We start from the raw sequence: 21,373 nt of genomic DNA, 5'->3' as shown, positions 1-21,373 counted from the left end.
AATAAAATCACCTTTGTTTATTAATGAACCCAGAGTAAGTGATTAATATCTGGGGGTATTAATACCCAAAACAGTAACCACTGCATCTGTTCTCCAACCACACTCAAAACTCACTTAAAAACACTACTAGTGTCTCAAAGCAATCAGCTGTGCACGTCACAAAGCAATCCTGCTCAACTACACCACTGTGACAGGTTCAGTCACAGAGACCCCTCCCTTGGAACTGTCACCTGACATGCTGAAGTTACCTCTAAATCCGTTTTCCTGCATAAAGCTTATACAGGGTAAACTCAAATTATTCACCCTCTATAACACTGATAGAGACACATGCACAGCTGCTCACTCACCCAGGTTAATCACCCACTCTGGGTTAATTAGTAAACAGAAGTGATTTTATTCATTATTAGGTGACACGGTCACATGCCACTGAAGACCTCATTTTTCATTTCCCAGGGGCTGGCCCACAAGTACACAGGAAGGTTTGCAGGTAAATAAACCACCCAAAACCAACTGTCCTAGTCAATGGGTGCCGTCAAGATTCTAAACCACCATTAATGGGGGGAGGGATAGCTCAGGGGTTTGAGCATTGGCCTACTAAACCCAGGGTTGTGAGTTCAATCCCTGAGGGGGCCATTAAGGGAACTGGGGTAAAAATCTGGGGATTGGTCCTGCTTGGAGCAGGGGGTTGGACTAGATGACCTCCTGAGGTCCCTTCCAACCCTAATAGTCTATGATTCTATGATTAATGGCCCATACTTTGCATAATTACAAGAGGACCTCAGAGCTATACTTGATATTTCTAGCTTCAGATATAAGAATGATACATTCATACAAATAGAATGAACACACACAGTAGATTATAAGCTTTGTAATGATACCTTACAAGAGACCTTCTGCATAAAGCATATTTCAGTTACAACAGTTACATTCATAAGCATATTTTCATAAAGCATACGGAGAGCAACATCACAGTAGCATATTACAGGGAGATTAGAGATGGAAAATTAAATGTTCTGACTCTAATCTAATAAGGAAAATGCATAATAAAAACACAAATTAAATAGTTATCACCAGACTTGCACTATAACCCTATAAAAGGGATCTTGCATACCTATTATGTATACATATGCTTCTACTGTAGGTCAGATCAGCACAAATTCCTAAAAAAGCAGGAACATTTATGGTGGTTGTATTGGGGAAGTCATAGTTAAGGTTGAGAGGACATTCACATTTAAAGTAGGACAGAAGTCCCTTTGTTTCACACTTTAATGACTGAATTTAGTCTCAAGTTCAGCACAGTTAACTTGTCGTACGATATGTGAATTTCTATGTAATTTCCTTAAGTAAAATGTTTACTAACATTTCAAAATCAATATTTTCTACACTTTACTTGTAAAGAAGTACCTACATTCAATCTAGATTGTTGGATAGAAGACATTAGACTTTTGGGCATTAAAGGCATGAATCTGCACTATAGAGATATGTTAAGATCATTTATTATTTGTATTACAATAGTAGCCAGGGGGTTCATTATGTTACACAGACATAGTATAAGAGAGTCTTGCATCAAAGCCCTAGGACACAGCTGGGAATTAGATGGACACACTGAGCTAAACTGTATTGCAAAAAATTGTCAATAAAAGGTTTCTAATTTTCCTCAGAAGTGTCCTGCAGCAGGGAGAGCTGACCAAGCCACCAGCCACTGGGAAGGCAGAGAAAGCTAAAAGGAACTTCAGCAGGGTAGTCCCCTGGTGCCAGTGACTCACTGATCTTACCCCTCAGCTGCAAGCAAGCTGTGGCTCTTAGCACTTAGATGGAATTGACATTACACAGAAACAAAACTGACCAGATGATCAGATTCACGTTGAGAGTCGATTACTGAACAGGCCAGATCCTCAATTGATGTAAATTGGCATAAATCCACTGAACCTCACCAATCTACATTATTGGAGGTTCTAGTCCAAAATGTTCAAGCTTTGCTTAACTGTTCTAAGAAGTTCACATATTCCACGATCTTGCTTTGTGTAATATTTAAATAGTTTACTATGAGAAATATTTGACTTGTACCCTTTAACTAACCTATAGTAAAGAATAAAACAGTTCTAAGGGACTAGGTACTACTTAAAATTAGGCCATGAAACTCAATGTTTCTTTTAGGGTTTTTTCCCCTGTGAGGAAGGGGAATGGAAGTTATGGCCCATTTTTATGTATTCTTTACCACAATCCAATAGGATTTTTCTTTGAGGTTTCTTTTTAGCAAGCCACCACAGAAAGATGTGTACAATTAAGAGATTTTAAAAATCTGTGGACACTTAGAGTGGGGGAGAATATCTTCTTGATACCTATTCTGTTAAATATCAAAATTATGAATTAGTCTGGTTTGTCATATTTTCATGTAGGCTTTAACAAGAGTTTGTAGAAAATTCACTAATTAAAAATATTTAAAAAACAAAGTAAGATTAAACTAAAATGTTTGCTTTACTCTATGGGGACTGAAATGGATCCTTATGAATCACCACTTGCCTATTGTATTTTTGCATAAAAGAGGGAAAGAACCAATTCACAGCACTTATGGATAGTACCCAAAATGGACTTTAAATGTTTAACTGGTCCAACTTTTCCATGTGGTACAGAAACCTGTTTAGTCATAAACAGGCATTTGAAGTGTTTAATAATGGAATTATTATTAGTGTCAAAATTACAATTCTCATTTAAGTCAATTATTAAACCAAAATTCTACTTGTAAATAGCTTCAGAAATCTGCAATACAGTTGTCTACCTTTTGGGTGAGGTGGGAGTGTGGAGAGTAACAGTGTTGGGGAAGCATTCACCATACACTTAATGAGATGACCTAGATACAGCTGTGTGAAGTATGTATGAAAAGTAATATTGGGTTACATCTGGTAAGGGCTCATTAGGCTTCCTGATGTCTTTCAGAAAGAAGTTATAGGGGAACTGTCAAATTAAATATGCACCAAAAGTTTAAATTGTGAAAATAATGTGTTAAAAAAACCAACCTCAAGACCTGTACAATTGTTTCCACAATTAAAAAATAATGAAAAGTGTTGTTTTAAACAAACATCCCCATGTAAGTAGAATCAAGACATGCCTAAATGGTCTATGTACATACGCGAGTATATACCCTACGCACTCTACTCACCCAAGCTGTGGCTCTTCCCCCCCGCTCACTCCATCTACACTGCTATTTTTAGCCACAGTGGACTGCTGCTAGAGCCTTTTCCCATCACAGGAAAATACTCCAGTGGCAGAGAAAGGCTCTGGCAGTGGGGAGACAGAGGAGAAAGGCTCAGGCAGCTAGCTCCCTGCTGCAGGAAAAGACTCCAGTAGCAGGAAGACAGCAAGGAAAAGCTCCACCAGCTCCCTGTTGCTGGAGTCTTTCCTTATAGCAGGGAAAGGCTCCAGCAAGAGGATTTTCCAGCTCCTTCCCTGCTGCCAGGGCCATTCCTCACCACAGTGAAAGGCTCCCGCAGCAGGGATCTGCCAAAGCCTTCCCAGCTGCCAGCATTTTTCACTAACACGTGTAGCTACACAAGCAGTGAGGATGAGGCCTGCTTTTCACTGCGCTGTGTAGCTACACATATCCCACACACTGCCGCCAATGGTGTTCAGTGTAGGCATAGCCTTGAAGATACTGCCCAAGCTGCTTTATGCCTGGCAGCCTGGCCCTCAAATGCCCTGAGTACAGAGGTGAAAGTAAGCTGGTACGCACCAGTATAGAGGACCGGTAAGAAAAGGAGACTGACTGAGGGCTTGTCTACATCACAAAGTTGCAGCGCTGGTGAGGGGGTTACAGCGCTGCAACTTAGGAGGTGTACACATCTGCAGGGCATCACCAGCGCTGCAACTCCCTGTTTGCAGCGCCAGCCGTACTCCCGTTTTGTCTCGGGTGTAGAGGATCCAGCGCTGGTGATCCAGCGCTGGTAATCAAGTGTAGACACTTACCAGCGCTTTTCTTGACCTCCGTGGAATAAGCAGGTATCCCAGCATACCTGAGGAAGCCTCTGGTAATCAAGCTGGTCTCCTTCCCCGGTTTGCTCTCGCGTTCCCCGAACCCCCGTGCAAGCAGGTCTCCTTCCCTGCGGTTTGCAGGGGGGTTCAGGGAACGCGAGAGCAAACCGGGGAAGGAGACCAGCTTCGCCGCGGTTTGCTCTCGCGTTCCCCGAACCCCCCTGCAAACCGCAGGGAAGGAGACCTGCTTGCTCGGGGGTTCGGGGAACGTGAGAGCAAACCGCGGGCAAGCTGGTCTCCTTCCCCCCTTGAAGCCGCCCAACAGCGCTGCAGTGTGGCCACATCTAACACCACTTGCAGCGCTGGTTGCTGTAAGTGTGGCCACTCTGCAGCGCTGGCCCTATACAGCTGTACTAATACAGCTGTAACAACCAGCGCTGCAAAATTGTAGATGTAGACATACCCTGAGGGAGGAAAAGAGAAGCCTCCTCCCTGCATAAGAATAGTTTAAACTCAGCTGTTCCCTGATGGTTCAGCCCTCAGGGCTAGGTTTCTGGTCTCTTTGTTAATTTCACTCACAGTAGCTGGAGGGAGGGGGGGTCGAGGGGAGGGTGTGTTTAACCATGGCAGGGGAGTCTCTGTCTGCCCCTCAGGGATGAGGGGATCTCTCCTACTAATATACACAACAAATACAAGCATTTGGCTGCACAGCTTAAATCCTAAGCTAATAAAAGCAGATTGAAGGGGAAAACTCATTGTCACATTGGTTTCTCCTTTCCTCTCTCCGCCTCCTCCAGCCAGGCTGCAGACAAGGCTCTGCATTCCTCCTCATTCCCCCCTCCCTCCAGCAGGGGTTTTCCTCTAGGCTCTAGCTTGCAGTAGACTGGCTGAGATGCCTGCTATTGCTGCCTGCGAAAGAACAGTTTAAACTCAGCTGTTCCCTGTGCAGTTCAGTGCCCAGAGTTAGGAGCCATTTCTGGTATCCTTGTTAATTTCACTCCCAGTTGTTGTTGGGTGTGTGTGTGACCATGGCAGGGGCAGTTCTTTTCTGCCCCCGGGATGAGGGGATCTCCTAAACACAATCAAAATCAGGAACCATTTCCAAGTTCAAATCTATCCCATTCCCTCCCCAGCAGAGGATCATGGTTGTGAAGTCTAAACTGCTTGCAGATCCTCTTTGAAATGTTACTGTTTAAAAAAACCAACACAAAAAACACGGAGAACATGGTGGAAAGATGTGTCATGATGATTAGGGTGTATTTTGGGCAAAGCAATTTTGCTAAAGCAACTAAAGATTTACAGGGAAAGCAAATAGCCCCCATAGACAAAACCACAGAGGGATTGAAGAGGAAAACTGAATATTCAGCTAAATTATTGTGCCTCTTTTGAAAGAAATAGTAGTTTTAATTCCAATCCACCCTCTTTCTATATTGATTTAAACACTTGAAATGTCCTTAGGACAGGGAGTGCAATCTCAGATCTCTTTTTGTTTTGTCCTGCCTGCATAGTGCAGAGGCTGAAATTGATAAAGCTTTCTTTAAATATATATTTCATGAAGGCTATTCCAGTTGTCCTTCATTCACCTCTGACTTTCCCTTCCTCTCCTCCTCCACCTGGCTCCCTCCCTGGCTGGCTGGCTGGCTGTGGTTTTTGCCTTGGTTACTTACTCCTTAGCAGACCCAGCCCAGCAGCACCTGCTGGCTCTCTGCAGGCAGCAGCCCACAGGGGCCGGTTGCTGAGGTCGCTGCTGGTCGGTGGCAGGCACAGCTGCATTGTTTGTGACACATTCATGCATTATGTATGTGTATGTATGAATGTGTGTGTCATAAACAATGCAGCTGCAGCCTGCTGCCGACTGCCCCGACCCCAGCAACCGGCCTCTACTACTGTATTTTAGTAGTATTGGAGATCCCCTAATCCAGGGGGCAGAAAAGAACTGCCCCTGCCATGGTCACATACAGCTTCCCCACCCCCCACAACTGGGAGTGAAATTAACAAAGATTAACCCTGGGGGTTGAACCATCAGGGAACAACTGAGGCCTTGGCTACACTGGCCATTTACAGCGCTGCAACTTTCTCGCTCAGGGCTGTGAAAAAAACACCCCCCTGAGCGCTGCAAGATACAGCGCTGTAAAGCACCAGTGTAAACAGTGCCGCAACGCTGGGAGCGCGGCTCCCAGCACTGCCAGCTAATCCCCATGAGGAGGTCGAGTACGTGCAGCACTGGGAGAGCTCTCTCCCAGCGCTGGCGATGTGACCACACTCACACTTCAAAACGCTGCCGGGGCAGCGCTTTGAAGTTTCGAGTATAGCCAAGCCCTCAGTTTAAACTGTTCTTATGCAGGAGGCAGTCTCCCTGCTGCAAACTAGAGGGAAGCCTCTGCAGCAGCTGCTGAGTACCAGGCAGGGAGAAAGCACAGAGCCTAGCATCGGCAGCCTGGCTGGAGGAGGAGGAGGAGGAGGAGGAGGAGGAGGGAAAACAAAGAGAAAAATGTGACAGTGAGTTTTCACTTTTTCTGGCTTATTCCAATAGTAAAGTTTTATTACAGACAGCACTGGTAGTAGTAATAGTAGCTTTATTTTCTCTATCTATGTCATGCAATGGGAGGGATCCATGAAGTACATAGGAGAGGTGGGTGGGTTGCTTGCGATTGGACCATATGGGTAAGAAATGTAAATTACTTTCACCCCTGCCCAAACCCCAGGGCTCCCAGTCACCTCTGCAGCTGGTAGCTCCGGCGTTAATTTAAAGGGCCTGGCTCCTAGCTTCAGCCGAATCCCTGAGCCCTTTAAATCCGGATTTAAAAGCCCCAGGATTTAAAGGCCCCACCTCTTCCGATAGAGGCCACGCCTCTTACAGTTGAAGCATCTCCCCCTCCGCAGGACTCTGAAGTACCGGTAAGTCCTTTAAGTTACTTTCACCCCTGCCTGAGTAGATGTAAAAAGTGATTTACCAGTGAACACCTACAAACAATTGTAAAGGAAAGACTTCTCAGCTTTTCTAATACAATTAATATTTACTTCTCCCTGGCCCCCCAAAAAGCATTACAGATGATTTGCACCAATGCAGAGCAGTCCTGGGCAGTTCTAAAAGCAACACGTTATCCTGCTCTTCCAAAATTTACCTGGCTAAATTTATTACTCACATATCTCAAAAGGGAAGTATTTGCTCTGAGGTACAAGTAGCAGCAAATTCAAGGCTGTATAAAAGCAGCTGGAATGTACCCATCTCATCAACTACTTATCTGTGACAATGCTGCTTTCCACTTCTGTTTTAATTGATGATGCTAGTGCTCCAATCACATCTAACTCTGAGGTGGGGTGTATGTGTCATCACAGTATCCTGGTTTACTTCATAATCTTAAGTATGCAGCACAGTAAATAAACCTGCAATTGTACACGCCAGTATCTTTAACTTGGATTTACTAAAGCAGATTATTTAGCCATTTCATTAGCCAAATTAGGGGTTTTTTTTGCAAGTACTTAGAAAAGTTCCCATAAGAAGTTACAATCCATTTGTCATCCTCTTGACTTGAAAAATGCTTTCCACAAAGGGATCACTTACAAACTCTTTCTCCAGCTGCTAAGTGAGGATGGAGTTTCAGATTTCCAGTGTGGCAATTCTACATTTTGCCAACAGAAAGTCATGTGAGCAAAGTTACTTTTCTATAAAAAACCATGGCAACCTCTACAGTTAACTGCAACTGTCAAAATTTAGCTCTTAGAGGGATTGTCAAATGAATGTGTTTGAAATGTTCCAATAAGTGGGTAAAGCAAACCAGGGACAAAATAAAAGGCAGATAAGCTACTTCCCAAATATGAAACCATTGACTATTTGGATATTTGTGTTGTGACAAGATGATCTTTTGAGAGTAATGTATATTCTGATAGAGTAATGCATTTACTAACATTTATACTAGATTAATTGCTAAAATTCATGTTACACTATTCTAAAGCTATAAAGCATTATAATACTCACTACTTGAAGGATAAAATTTGGTTTTAATGCTGCTGCATATTCCTGGCTCTTTCATAGAATCATAGGACTGAAAGGGGCCTCAAAATGTCTTCTAGGCACTCAAGGCAGGAATAAGTATTACCAGACCATCTTTGACAGGTGTTTTTCTAACCTGCTCTTAAAAATCTCAATGGTGGAGATTCCACAACATCCCTATGCAATTTATTCCAGTGCTTAATCACCCTGACAGTTAGGGCTTGTCTACACTAGACAGCTTACAGCAGCACCGATGCAGCTACACCACTTTAACATCACTAGAAACCCCTCCCACCTTGGTTTTTCCACAAAGTTTAAGGGTATACTCTATGCCATTATCAAAAACATTGATGATTCCTTCTCTCTCTAATCAAAAACTTCTAAATCTTTATACAACACCACTAATAGTTACCATTCCTAAGTGAATTTAACTATGAAAATGACTTCATGATCAGGAGCACAACTGGCTCCCAGGAACCCTTGTTCCAGCCTCAACTTCCTTCTGCTCCTATCTAGTCTCTGCCTCCCTGCCCTGCTCCCTATCCTGACTCCAGTTCCAACCGTTGGCTTGGCTCTGTGACCCTGACTTTGGTTTAGTGTCCTGATCCTGACTCTAGTTTTGACCCTTGGCTTGGCTCCTCAACACTGATCCAGCTTCACCCTCAGTCCACTACTTGAATCCTACATCTATACTTGCCAAACTGCCACCACAACCACCAGACAAGATCCTGCTCCACTCACTGGGTAGGTCATCCATGCCCTGGCCGATTATAGTTTGAGCAACCCAAAGAGACCAGACATAGGGAGGGCATGGGCTTAACAACATGGAGGTCCCTTCTGGAACTATCATAACCCCTTGTGGGCTTAGGGCTTTACAATAACAGGAAGTTAAAAGGTAAAACTACTACTATCAATTTTCTTGTAACCAAATTCTGACTTTTATCCTCCTTACTTGTAATCACTTAACATATTTCTTTCTGTAGTTAATAAACTTGTTTTTATTGTTTTATCTAAACCAGTGTGCTTGGAGTGAAGTGTTTGGGAAACTCCATTTGAGATAACAAGATTTGTGCATATCATTTTCTTTAAATAAAAATGACCAACTTTATATGATTTGTGTTATCCAGGAGAGTGCTGGACAGTATAAGACATTTCTGGGAGAAAGTCTGGGATTGGTAATTTGCTGCTGTTGCTAGCCATAGCACTCACACAGTATAGCTGGGAGTAATTTACATGCTAGAGGCTGAGAGACAGCAGACCAGGAGTGGTTGCTCTCACAGTGAAGTGTGTAAAAGGCACTCAAGGTTGGAGAATTGAGGGGACACAGTGGTTCACAAGTCAGATTATACCCTGGGTAATGGTACCCTTCCTTCCACAGCAAGGCCTCCACCACCATGGGGATCACCTTTACCTCTCTGAAGGAGATCCTCAAATCCAAGTACTGATGTGCCACAATGCTGTCATTTCAGCCAGCTTAAGAGCAGGAATCTGATATTTCTCATAGCCAGCCTTACAAAAAGATGTTAAGGACTGTTAGGACATATGATCTCTGCCTCTTCCCCCACCCCAGAAAACACTGCATGAGACCAGTCGGCCTTCCCCAGATCCTTCTAACAATATCATGATCTTGATCCACCTTTTGATGGACTTCCTTGTGGAGTTGTTCCGCTCCCAAGGCTACTCACTGGTCCTAACAGTTGTGGATCTCCTGACAAAAGTAACCCATTTCATTCCCTGCCATGCCCTTCCATCACCATGTGTAACGTGTCATTTCTTGGAGCACATCTTCTGGTACCACAGCATGCCAGAACACATTGTTTCTGATCGGAATGCCCAGTTAGTCTCCCAATTTGGCAGGAATTCCTCCATTTCAATCGCCCCCACCCCACCTCCAGACTGACAGGCAAACCAAAAGGGTTGACCAGACACTGGAACATTACCTTTACTGTTTCATGAATTTACCTTTACTGTTTCATGAATTTTCACCAACATGATTGGGTTCCCAGTATGCCTGGCGGAATTCACTTGCAATAATGCAACCCACACCTTCATCTTGCAAAGCGTGTTCTTTGCAGACTTTGGTTTTCATCCCCAGTTTCCCACAGCCTTGGTCCTCCATTCCCAAGAAAGTCATCAGGAGTTATGGCACAATTTGACAGCTGCCAAGAAGCTTTACAAAAGCTATGTCAAGTCACCCCAGACTTAAATGTAGATAAGGTATGGCTCTCCACCCAGAACTTGAAGCCAATCTGTCCCTCTGTCACACTTAACCACAAGTACTTTGGCCCCTTTCGTATCTTCCAGAAAATAAATCCAGTGACCTTCAAACTCTAATTCCTGAAGTCCTTCAAGATGTCTACCTTCTCAAATCATTCGTCAACAAATCCTTCCCTGGCCAAATGGATCCATCCTTGATCACTATGGGTGGTGGTGGATAGGAAGAGTATGAGATCCATCAAATCCTCAATTACCAGATGGGTCAGGTAAATTCTATTACCCAGCAGACTGGAAGGGGATATGAGCCAGAGGAGCAATCCTTGGAGCTCATAGTAAACATCCACACCTGGTCCTGTAACAGGAATTTCACTAGCAACACCCAGACAAACCAGAACCAAGGGACCCTAGAAGGAGCCCTAGGGAAGGAGGTACTATAAAGGACCACAGCTAGCAACCCAGCAGGGCAAGATAACCCAGCAAGCTCAGCTTGGCCCAATGAGCCGTCTCCAAATGGTCATGATGCTTCTTGATTGGGCAGGAAAGCCTGCAGCCTACTACTTGAGCCTTGCAGGACCACAACAGTTGGTCAATGTGGATGTAAGCAGAGTCAGGATAAGCTCTACCCTGACATCTGGTGGAAAGAATGTCAGAGAGTGTATTTGCATAGGCACGCCTACCCTATCCCAGACTGCTGAGCGGTGGGACTGGTTGGTGACAAATGACTCACCCTCAGTTGGGTGGTACTTGCTAGACAAGGGACATGGGTTCCAAAACCCAGTGAAGTAAGAGAGGCTGGGGACAGGTATCTGTGCCTGGTGGTGCAGTCTCCTTGTGGAGCCAGAAGCACCAGTTCCACCCCCTCCTCTCTCCACTGTGGAATGTCAGAGTTGATTTTTTTATTCCCTCAAGAATCTAAATACAGGTTACTGAGCTGAATGCACTTTGGGCTAATGGTGCACTAGCATTGGGGCTCCCCCACTAAGAGCTGAGATCACTAAGAGTTGAAATCACAAAAGAGCTGAAATGACTGAGCTGAGAGCACTGAGTACTGTGCTAACTAGTGGGGGAGCCTGAAGATATGCTGTGGAACAGAGCAGCTGGCGGAGTGGAGCAGTAGCGGGGACAGCTGGAGCAGATCACGGGACAGCTGGTGGCAGCAGAGCGGAGTAGCTGTGGGATGGGTGGAGCGGCCCACAGAGTGAGCGGAGCCGAGCAGTTTTGCAGAGCAGCTCATGGAGCAGAGCAGCTGGTGGAGCGGAGCAGTTCCTGAGGACGGCTGGAGGAGCAGAGTGGAGCAGCTGGTAAAGCGGAGCAGTTCGTGGAGAAGGCGGAAGCAGAACCCACGGAGAGGCAGGGCAGTTGGCCCCGAACCACGTAAGGTGCCCCTTTCTACCCAGGCTGGGGGGAGGGACCTCTACAGATAGACTCTCGAACTCTGGGGTGGCATTGACCAGAGACTTTTGGGTTGTTGGACTTTGGGGTGATTGGACTTAAAACCCTAAGCGGAAAAAGGACAGTGCCAAATGTACTTGGAGGTGGGTTTTTGTTTATGGTTTGTGTTATAACCCTGTTTGTGGTGTTTCTCCAATGGGATGCCGCATTGATTCCTTCCTTTATTAAAAAAGATTTTGCTACACTCAGACTCCGTGCTTGCGAGAGGGGAAGTATTGTCTCCTAGAGGCGCCCAGGGGGGTGTGGTATGTGAGTGTCCCAGGTCACTGGGTGGGGGCTCGAGCCGGTTATGCATTGTGTTACTGAAACGGAACCCCTGGATACTGAACCCGGCCCTTGTTGCTGCCAACTCAGAGGGGCAGAAGGGTTACATGTATAATACCCATAGCTGCATTTGCTCGATTCCTGCCTCCAGCCCTTGTCCCAGCCCAATGTAGTCTTTGCTACCATGCCCTGCTCCCGATCCTGACTCTGGTTTCAACCTTTGGCTGGGCTTCTCAACCCTGACTTCAGCTCACCCTTCAGCATGGTGTCCCAGTCCTGACTCTAGTTCTGACCCTTGGCTTGGCAACCCTGATTCCACTTTCACCCCTAGTCTGGTACCTGAGTTCTGGATGTGAATGCACTCACTACTCTGAACTGCCACCAAAGCCACCAGATAAGGTCCTGCTCCATCCACTGGGTACATCACCCATGCCCCAGTAACTTACAATCATTGTCACTCAAACCAAGACCTCATATGGGTAGAAAATATGATTTATAAAATTAGCTTTGTATTTATTTTAAATTTTTACATAAATTTTATATATAATTATTTAACTTTTTAAAAAAAACACAAGGAGTCCAGTGGCACCTTAAAGACTAACAGATTTATTTGGGTATAAACTTTCATGGGTAAAAAACCTCACTTCAGATGCAACAAATGAGTTTTTTTACCCACAAAAAGTTTATGCTCAAATAAATGTTAGTCTTTAAGGTGCCATCAGGCTCCTTGTTGTTTCTGAGGATACAGACTAACACAGCTACCTTCTGATACTTAATTTTTAAGGGCTTGTGTTAGCCATACTTAATCAACTGACATCCACTGCTTAATATTAGTCAGTTATGAAACACTTGTTATCAATTCCCTTCAATCTGATGAGACAGTTTTGAAGCACACTGGTTATTTTATGCTTTGAAATTTAAATCACTATTTACAGACAAAACATGACAAAATGTTAATGGTCCAATTTAAAGTTACAGAAAGAAAAAGGGAATTTAGAAACTGGTCCAAAACACCATATTTAATTCTTCATCATTACAGGGCTCTTAATAATGGGTGATCTCATGGACCAAGATTTTCAAAATTAGCAATCAATTTAAACTAATCTAATATTCAAACATGCTGAGCACCCAACAGCTTCTATTGGTCTCAGTAGGAGTTGTTCGATATTAACATTTAGAAATAAAAAACAGGTGACTAATTTTAGTCTCCTAATTTGAAAATATTGGCTGTATAATATACAAACTATGTAGTAACTGGACATGTTAGAGAAGTACTGAATTTCAGTCTCAATCCTGAATTTTTGTAGAGTTGTACAAGACCAGATTCTGTGAGAGTGCAATGAGAGCCCTAGCATGAGTAAGGTAGGCAGGATCATAGCTAGTTCTCAGTGAGGGCTAGTGGGATGGTTATCCTGTAACCACAGAACTTGACCAAGTTAAACAGCAGCCATTTTAGGGGTATTTAGTCACCACTGGTTAAAAACAGAACACTACATAGCTAGAAATAATTGTCAGGGCTCTCACAGGCAAAGCCAAATTGCTGCATCTGCAGCTTTTCTAATCAGAATGGGAGGAGGGGAAAAGAGTTAGACTGGAATGAGTGTGGAAGAGAGTGAGTGGATAGTGACCTTGGCTTTGAGTGCCCCTGACATATTAAAGTTTTATTATTACGACTAGAAATGCTTTGCCGATAAGAGCTAATGAGCAATTTGTTGAAGCTAGGAGAATTGATGATCCATTAGGGATTACTATGAGTTGTGTTTTGAGAGAGTTAGATATAAATGATTAAGTAAAAGTAAATATCTCGGAGCAGTCCAAGGGAACTTTCCTTCAGGCCAAGAGCTGACACCTAAACTCCCCATCAGCTGGCTGGAAGGAGGGTCCCCGGAAGCCTGACTGTTCACTTGAAATCATCACAGACTTTGGCTAACTAATGTCTGGGGTGCTCTGAACCTACTGCTACAGCATATATATTCTGTGTGCTTGAGACCTAACAAAGTAGTTTTAGGTAAAAGCACTCTGATTTGTATCAAGCATTTATCAGATGGAGGAGCTGTATCCCCATTGATTTATTCCTGACCCGCCTAGAGAGAAACAGTTAAGTTACCACTGCTTTGGGTTCAGAAAACCCTGGGTAACAGTCCTGAACACCAACCTCCAGGGTGTGCCACAGTATTGCACCACTCCACTATTTTTGCACACCAATTAGTCTGCTGTTTTTGCTCTGCTCATTGGCCATCAGTCCCCTCCCCACCCCTTCCACTGATTGGCAAAAAACAAACCAAAACACCACAGCCTCTGGAGGTGGGTCGGGAAAGACTGAAAACATTTTCCTGTCTGACAAAATGGGTAGGCCTAGTCCTGGGTAGGATGTAGCCCTTAATATTTAAGCAGGCATATTTAGCAAATGAAAGGGCTTCATTTAAAAGTTCCAGAACTAGAGCCATGTTATGGGGCAAGAAGAAGGGGTCAGGAGGAAGCATTATACCCCAAAACTGGCAGGAGCATAGATGTCTCCAGGATCATTAGGAGTAGCAAATTCACCGATGACTTTAGATACTATATTCCTTTAGAACCCAGCACTGGCCTCCTAGCATTTGGTGGTGCTTTGGCTGCTGAACTACAGATTCTGTGGCCCAGTCCAGCTTCCACACAAGTCAGCAGAACAATTTCCACTGGCTTCGACAGAAGCTGGATCATGCACCTGCTGTGTTGGAATGCTTAGGAGGGAAGGTGTGTCAATCCCACCCCCATTCGTTCTGCACCAGTAATGTGGCTCCACTCTACATGCAAAAAAAAAAAAAATCCAATGTTTTACCATAGGCTCTATTAACTTAATATTTACAAATATCCATTTAATCAAATCCTAACTGATGCTATTTGAAGTCTTAAATTAAGAATAACTAGCTGGCCTTTGTCTGAAAATTTTTGCAGTACATCAATCTTTACAGAGTATTTGGTAGCTACATGAGTATGGTCTTTTCCCTAATATAGGCTCCAGTCCTGGAAGATGAGTGAACAGACAGGCCCTGTGCCTATACAGAGTCCAACTGAAGCCAACAAGGGTCTCTGCAGGCATAGCTGTTTGCCTGCCTGCATGTCACAGAATTAGGAATGAAAAAAAAAGAGTAAAACTGCAGATGTCTATGTCTTTCTTAACCATTTATCCTGTGGGAAAAGAAAGAAAGATAGCTCTACCTGCAATTTGTAGACCTAAGACAGTGAATATTTATATTTTAGAAATAGCTATAGATGAATATTAGATAATTTACAGAGATTTTTCTAGGAATACTTAAGTTGAAAAGTGGCATTAAACATTATGATTGGTAAGGGCTTAACCAACTTTCCACTATAGGCTGGATCTTGCCAACCCCCTCTTGAAAAACTTTTTCCACTTCAAACGTTTGCATGCTTCCATGGACAGAAGAGAAATTCTTCTGACAAATCTGATAAAATAGAAGTCAGAGGAATGTGGAAAAACGTGTGTAAATCTTATTTACAAATAAGCACTTATATAATGCTCTATGCACAAGATAATTATATGTACAATGAAGACCTTTAAAGGTCAAGTGTCCTTTTGTGGTTCTTCCAACACATCAGTATTTTTGTTTTGTTTTGATTGTTGTAGCATGGGCCAAATACAAATAGTTCCAACTGACTTCACTGCTCCGCAGTCTCATGATTTGGCCTAACAACTTCTCCTAATTTGATTTATGCAGATCTTGGCAAGATCTAGTGACTTAGTACTTTTGAGAAATGGAACTGCACATATTGGAAGTTATTCACTGCTGAGTTAGGACTACCTCTCTCACATACTCCCAGTTAGACATCTGTTGGCAACTGGAGAAGAACAGCGCTGCCAAGCTCACGCAATGAAGCATTTTGCCTGTGGTAACTGCTGTGTATGAAGCTGTCTTCAATTATTTTACTCGTAGCAGTTGCATTGGCTTAAGTATTTCAGTACAGAAGCTCAGAACTGCTATTCAACACAAAAGAAAAGAGGATAGGTCATAATGAAAGAAAAGGCAATTAGGAAGACAGATTGACAGATAATTAAAAAAAGAATCTGACATATGTACGGAAAAAAGGATAGCAAAATAGAGAAAGAAGAAGAACTGCACATGATACAAGTGATGGAAACTATGCTGGAGCACAAAGCCTACCTACTGCAGCTCATTTTTTTAAAGTACATTTATAAACCCACTCAAATTTCCATTTTCCTGATTTCTCCACAGAGGATAAAGTAAGGATTTTAAGAATACACTGGAAATCCATGTAATAATAAAACCCAGAAGTCCTCCAATTAGCAGACTTCATCTACCCACCCATTTACATGAAACAGGCTAGTTTCATGTTCCAGTAGGGATAAATGATGACTACAAAGTATAATACATAGTGGGATCCCGGGTACCCAAGAGGCTTTTTCTTGCCTATCCTATCCCAGCCTGATTGTCAACCAATCAACGGAGTTTCACTTCCCTGGGAATGGATTTCAGAATCATCCCAATTCAAATGACTGCATCACAATTTAAGTGGTGGGGGCCATTGTCTGGCTTGTAGGTAAAGGTATGTGGACCCTTTGAAGGCTAGATAACTAGAGAGACTTGCTGTTGCAGCTTCAGACCAGCTCAGCCTGGGGACATAGACCCAAAGAAGCCGCAAAGACTGATAGTAGCCTGGATGTGTAAAAAGAATAAATGAACGGTAGCCCTAAGATCAGGTATAGTTTACAGCATGCAGGAGTAAGCTACACGTGTATAGTATTTACATATGTTGCTTGAATTATGCTTTTTGCATCCTCCTTTTATATTGTGCTAATTTCTTCCAAAGATGCTCTCAAACTATAGCAACGAGAATTAGTTGCTACTGTGTTCTCTTCAGGAGCTGAAGGTGCAGGAATAGGACTTAGTGGAGTTGGCCCATTAACTTCACCACAGTGTATGTCATTCAGGGGCCTCATGGAACAATTTTCTTCACAGGGCCTCTGCAAATATGTTTGAGATGGGCCTTGAGCCCTTGGCTTGGATTTAGCTTTTCCGTAGCAGAGGCTGTAGTAATGCTAGTCATTGATCCAGAGACATGCAGCCTGGGTTTTTTTCTGTGAGTATATAAATTCTCTCTTCTTATAAACTGAATGAGAGATGTTTGGCTAATGATTTTGTCAGCTGAAATAACGTAGCTGTATACAAGTGAGAGAGTAAATGACTGAAACTGAGATTCTTGGTTCTCTCCCTCCACCCCCCAGCTACCTCTCCAACATGCACAGGCTTTTCTAGTCATTTTCTTGCTGTGCCTTGACCATGTAATAGAGGTGAACGTGAGCTTGTCAACAGAAAACATAAATCCCAAATATTTTTTGAGCATCAACTAATCAACATTTTTATACTGGAAAAAGGGGCTGGGCCCAAGATCACTCTGCACTGTCTGCCACCCAGGAGACCTGACAGAACACTACTTCAGGCTTTACATGTCAGTTAAGAAATAATTATAATAAATAATAAACAGATGTTGCAGTGGTGATGCTGTGAGCCTCTGGGATAAATTGTAGCTTACGTTTCACATCAGCATCTTTTGGCAGCCAATTTATAGTGCCATTGTAATCTTAAAGGAGATTCCTTTTCTCTCAGCTGGTTGGAAAGGAGAAGCAGTATTTTTTGGAGAGGGGCGGAATAATGGAAAAACTAGCAGTGCAGAATTGTCTGGCTGTGCCAGAAGGACAAGAGAAACTGGATATGGTTTAATTAGGCCTCAACTTTATTCATAAATGTCGGAGTACCTGCAAGGTAAATGTGTGGTGCAGATAATTCCATAATCATTAGCACATACCCAGGATGTGGCTGCAGTCAGCCCTCCCCTTTTACCTATCCTGGTCCCCAGCCAACATGCTGCTAGGACCTAACCACCCCTCTTTGAATGCAGGTTTAGATTGGCTGTAAAGGAGGAGGTGAGTTGTCTCCCTGCCATAGGAAGCCCCCCTCCATTTCTGCCCATTTAAAAAAAAAAACAAACCAAACAATCCCTCATTTAAATACTTTGCCAATCCATTTTATCTGTATCACTTCCATATGAAGTACCTGCACGGGACTTGGCCCCATGCTTTTGTCGAGAGTTGCAACATTGCAGCCTAACCCCCATTTCATTTTTGCGCCAGCTAAGCCCCCAACATGTTTTGCCATGAGCTGCTGTGGGCATTACCTGGTATCTGACTCTTTCCACGGGTGGCAGGATGGGGCTGCTCCACCTGGTCCAGATAAGAGGGCTTTTCCGGCATCAGTATGGATCTAAATCAGTGGTAGGCAACCTGCGGCCTGTCAGGGTAATCCACTGGCGGGCCGCAAGATAGTTTGTTTACATTGACTGTCCACAGGCATAGCCATCCACCCGCAGCTCCCAGTGGCCGTGGTTCACCATTTCTGGCCAATGGGAGCTGTGGGAAGCAGTGTGGGCTGCAGGGATGTGCTGGCGGCCATGCCTGCGGATGGTCAGCGTAAACAAACTGTCTCGTGGCCTGCCAGCAGATTATCCTGATGGGCTGCAAGTTGCCCACTGCTAATCTAAATAGTCTCCCCTCTTCCAATCACCTGCGGTCTATGTCCACATCCCAGTCATCCCCAGCTTTAATTACTGCAGCCTTCTCCTCTGTGAGCGTCCCAACACCCACATTGCTCTCCAACCCATGCAAACTTGTCTCTTGCCTACAGTATAATGTTTCAACTTTTCACCATTGCTGTCCTGCACAACTCTGCTCCTGCCAACATCTCAGATCCTCTTTCTTACTGTGTCCTCCATTGCTTTTTTCAGTCAAATGCCAACTTCAATCCCTTAGTTTCCTTTCCTATCTGTGTTTTTGATCCTCTTCACTGCTGATCTCTGTGTACAAGAGGACACCCAGTGCATGAGGTACCTACCTTTTCCTTATTCAAATCCCCCCTAAAGATGCACTACTTCTACAAGACCCACAATAGCTCATGTCACACCAATACTCTTTCTACCCTAGCATTAAAGTCAAACAAACTATGCTCATTTACATCAGCTGAGGATCTGGCTCTAAAACTTTACTCATTATACCTGCATGCTAGAATTAGGACTGTACAGCTTTATGTAACTGCTCCACTCTAACATCCATTTATGTAGTATTAATTTAAATGATAAAATAGGGGGTGGTCATGGATTGTTTTTATTATTCACGTTTTGGAAATTCCTAGAGGTCCCAACAAAGGTCAATGCCCCATTGTGCTAGATATGTATCAATGCTAAGAGACATTCCTTGCCCCGAAGGGCTTAGAGTCTATATGGAGAAAAGTCACAAAAGGTGGAAGAAAGTATTATTGCCCCCATTTTACACAGACAGGGAATGAAGCATCCATAAAGTGATTTACCCTGGGTCACACAAGCAGTCTGTGGGGGAAACCAGGAATACAACTCAGATCTCTTGATTTCTAGTCCAGTGTCTACATCCAAAAATCCTCTCATTCCTCTAAAGGTTTTCACTTCCAGGATGCCGGCACAAGTCAAGCCTTCAGGCGGGTAGCAAAAGAAAGTCATTATCTTTTATTTATGATTATTAAATGGAATGAATAAAATCAGTTGTGGCTAGGGTGACCAGATTTTATAGGGACAGCCCTGATTTGGCAGGCTTTTTCTTATATAGGCACCTATTACCCCTCCCACCCAGTCCAGGTTTTTTACAGTTGCTATCTGGTCACCCTAATTGTGGCATATCTGTCTACTGGGAGTATGGCTACACTTGAAATTTCAAATTGAAGTGTGAGTGTGGTCAGAGCGCCAGCGCTGGGAGAGAGCTCTCCCAGCGCTGCACGTAAACTACATCCCTTACGGGTGTAGCTTGCAGCGCTGGGAGCCGTGCTCCCAGCGCTGCGGCACTGATTACACTGAGGCTTTACAACGCTGTATCTTGCAGCGCTCAGGGGGGTGTTTTTTCACACCCCAGTTGCAGCGCTGTAAAGTGCCAGTGTAGCCAAGCCCTAAGAACTAGACTGAGGCCTTGGCTACACTGGAGAGTTGCAGCGCTGTAAACCCACCACCAGCGCTGCAACTTACTCACCATCCACACTTGCAAGGCACATACAGCGCTGCAGCTCCCTGATTGCAACGCTGGCTGTACTCCTGCTCTGCTTGGGGTATAAGGATTGCAGCGCTGGTGATGGAGCAATGCTCTGCAAGTGTGGCCATCAAAAGCGCTGTAATTGGCCTCCAAGGTATTCGGAGGTATCCCAGAATGCCTGTTCAGCCACTCTGCTCATCAGTTCACACTCTATTGCCCTGGCCTCAAGTGACCCGCCCTTTAAATGCCCCGGGAATTTTAAAAATCCCCTTCCTGTTTGCTCAGCCAGGTGTGGAGTGCAATCAATCAGTGAATCTTTCCAGGTGACCATGCCTCCACGCGCCAAACAAGCCCCAGCATGGAGCAATGGCGAGTTGCTGGACCTCATCAGTGTTTGGGGTGAGGAAGCTGTGCAGTCAAAGCTGCGCTCCAGCCATAGGAATTATAATATCTATGGGCAGATCTCAAGGGCCATGCTGGAAAGGGGCCATGACCGGGACGCAGTGCGGTGCAGGGTTAAAGTAAAGGAGCTGCGGAGTGACTATTGCAAAGCCCACGAGGGAAACTGCCACTCAGGTGCTGCCCCCATGACCTGCCGTTTTTACAAAGAGCTGGACGCGATACTTGGGGGTGACCCCACTGCCAATCCGACGACCACGACGGACAGAGTGGGGGGGAAAGGGTGGGTTAGAGGACGGGGAAGGGGGGGAGGAAACCGAGAGTGAGGGTACTGTGATGGGAGGAGACACCCCGGAGTCCCAGGAGGCATGCAGCCAGGAGCTCTTCTCAAGCCAGGAGGAAGGTAGCCAGTCACAGCAGCTGGAATTAGTTGGAGAAGCAGAGGAGCGGGTTCCCAGTAAGCAGCTTTTATTTTCAGGATGGAAATGTTTTGGGAGAGGAGGGGGGGTTAGGGCTGCATGCATGCATGCCTAGATGTGGAATAGCCCATTGATATGGTCTATCACGTTGCGGTAATCGGCCTTGGTAATCTCTTCAAAAATTTCAGCCAGAGCGTGGGCAATGCGCTTGCGCAAGTTTATAGGGAGAGCCACTGTGGTCCTTGTCCCAGTCAGGCTAACGCGTCCGCGCCACTGTGCCGTGAGGGGTGGGGGACCATGGCTGCACACAGGCAAGCTGCATAGGGGCCAGGGTGGAATCTGCATTGCTGTAGAAGACCCTCCCGCTCTTCCCAGGTGACCCACAGCAGCGAGATATCTTCCAGGATTAACTCCTGTGGAAAATGTTGGGAAAGTGTTCGGTGTAGGTGCCCCAGGCAGCATTTTGCTTTCCCCAATGCACAGAAAACCTTGCACATCCCTGAAGCAATCATTCCCCTTACTCACCATTTCCTGCCTCCTGTGGGTTAGGTGCACTCTGTTAGGTATGGGAAAAGTATGCTAAAGTGAAGATTG

At 44.5% G+C, this 21,373-nt stretch overlaps 1 protein-coding gene across 1 annotated transcript in view; it reads right to left on the bottom strand.

Moving 5' to 3' along the window:
* FGF2 (fibroblast growth factor 2) overlaps positions 1-21,373 on the bottom strand; it is a 93,255-nt gene that overhangs the window by 24,450 nt on the left and 47,432 nt on the right. The window lies entirely within an intron of this gene.

Source organism: Gopherus flavomarginatus, chromosome 3, assembly GCF_025201925.1.
Source record: "Gopherus flavomarginatus isolate rGopFla2 chromosome 3, rGopFla2.mat.asm, whole genome shotgun sequence".
NCBI lineage: Eukaryota > Metazoa > Chordata > Testudines > Testudinidae > Gopherus > Gopherus flavomarginatus.
Note: the sequence above shows the minus strand (reverse complement) of the source record. Positions and strands in the feature narration are given on the sequence as shown.